General features: G+C 37.7%; 1 pseudogene; it reads right to left on the bottom strand.

Moving 5' to 3' along the window:
• Positions 1-442: 442 nt before the first annotated feature.
• On the bottom strand, positions 443-1,350 carry LOC102155460 (annotated as a pseudogene).
• Positions 1,351-2,026: the final 676 nt, after the last annotated feature.

Below are 2,026 nucleotides of genomic sequence, written 5' to 3'. Positions count from 1 at the left end.
TTTGTGGTGTCTTTAGCTGTTTTTGGTATCAGGGTGCTGCTCACCTCAGAATAAATTTGGAAATTTTCCTTCTTCTATTTTCTGGAATAGTTTGAGTAGAATAGGTATTAATTCTTCTTTAAATGTTTGGTAGAATTCACCTGTAAAACTGTCTGGTGCTGGCCTTTTGTTTGTTGGGAATTTTGATTACTGATTCAATTTCATTGCTGGTAATTGATCTGTTCAAATTTTCTTTCTTTGGGAGGTTCTGTGTTTGTGGGAGTTTATCCATTTCTTCAAGGTTGTCTAATCTGTTGGCAAATAGTTTTTCTTAAAATTCTCTTACAAGGGATCCCTGGGTGGCTCAGTGGTTTAGTGCCTGCCTTCGGCCCAGGGCATGAGCCTGGAGTCCTGGGATTCAGTCCCACTTCAGGCTCCCTGCATGGAGCCTGCTTTCCCAATGCCTGTGTCTCTGCCTCTCTCTCTCTCTGTCTCATTAATAAATGATAAAATAATCTTTAAAAAATTCTCTTACAATTGTTTGTATTTCTGTAGTGTTATTTCTCCTCATTGGTGATTTTGCTCACTTGAGTTTCTCTCTCAGTGAGTCTGGCTAGAGATTTATCATTTTGTTGATCTTTTCAAGAACTAATTCCTGGTTTTATTGATCTATTGTTGTTTTTTTTGTTTGCTTTAGTTTCTCTATCATTTATTTCTGCTCTAATCTTTGTTATTTCCTTTATTCTGCTGGTTTTGGGTGTAGTTTGTTCTTTTTCCAGCTCCTTTAGGTGTAAAGTTAGTTTTTTTTTTTTGAAGGTTTCAAATGTACTTTTCTTAAATCATGCCATATTTTAGTGGGTGCACAGTGCTTTCACTTGGCATCAATTATGAGTTGGTTTTGAAACAATTCATTATTACACTAGCTGGGATTACTGATCCCTCCATTCCTTTGGGGTGACTCTGCCAACAGGGGACAGGTTCCATTCTACTCCAATTTGTGTTGCTGTATATGCCCATACAGCAATACAGAAAGTGGTTCCACTAGCTAATACAGCATTACCAAATTTGTCATGGAAATCAGGTGCCTGTTTCTGGTGATTGCCTTGCCATTGTTTGTGGAATGCTTTGAACTTGGAGATGACTTAGAGCATTTCTGGCCACAGGAAACATCTGAAGCTGAAGGCAGAATGGTGCAACTGCAGTTACTGCTGTGCTACAACTTTGTGCCAAGTACACTTGCCAAGAGCCCTGAAAAACCAAGTTGGGTTGTTTATTTGAGCTTTTTCCTACTTCTTGAGGTAGGCCTCTATTGCTATAAACTTCCCTCTTAGAACCAATTTTGTGGGGTACCTGGGTGACTCGTTGAGCACCTGCCTTTGTTCAGGTTGTGATCCTGGGGTCCTGGGATTGAGTCCCACATCAGTCTTCCCACAGGGAGCCTGCTTCTCCCTCTGCCTGTATCTCTGCCTCTCTCTGTCTCTCATGAACAAATAAAATCTTTAAAAAACAATTTTGCTGCATCCCAAAGGTTTTGGACCATTGTTTTCATTTTTGTTTCCATGTACTTTTTGATTTCTCCTTTGATTTCTTGATTGACCCATTCATTGTTTAGTAGTATGTTATTTAACCTCTATGTATTTGTAGTCTTCCCAGATTTTTTTGTGGTTGATTTCTAATTTCATAGCATTGTGGTCAGAAAAGATAGATGGTATGACTTTGAACTTTTTCAATTTGTTGACATTTGTTTTGTGGCCTAATACATGATCTATTCTGGAAAATGTTCTGTGTGTACTTGAAAAGAATGTGTATTTTGCTTTTTTAGGGTAGAATATTCGAATATATGTGTTATATCCATCTGATTCAATGTGTCATTCAAAGCCACTATTTCATTTTGTTTGAATGATCAATCCATCGATGAAAGTGGGGTGTTCAAGTCCCCTACTATTATTGTATTACTATTGACTAGTTCCTTTATGTTTGTTATTAACTGTTTTATGTATTTGGGTGCTCCCACATTGGGTGCATATAGATTTAGAATTATATCTTG

The sequence above is a fragment of the Canis lupus genome, chromosome 17, assembly GCF_011100685.1.
Source record: "Canis lupus familiaris isolate Mischka breed German Shepherd chromosome 17, alternate assembly UU_Cfam_GSD_1.0, whole genome shotgun sequence".
Classification (NCBI taxonomy): domain Eukaryota; kingdom Metazoa; phylum Chordata; class Mammalia; order Carnivora; family Canidae; genus Canis; species Canis lupus.
This window is presented reverse-complemented; position numbering and strand designations above follow the sequence as displayed.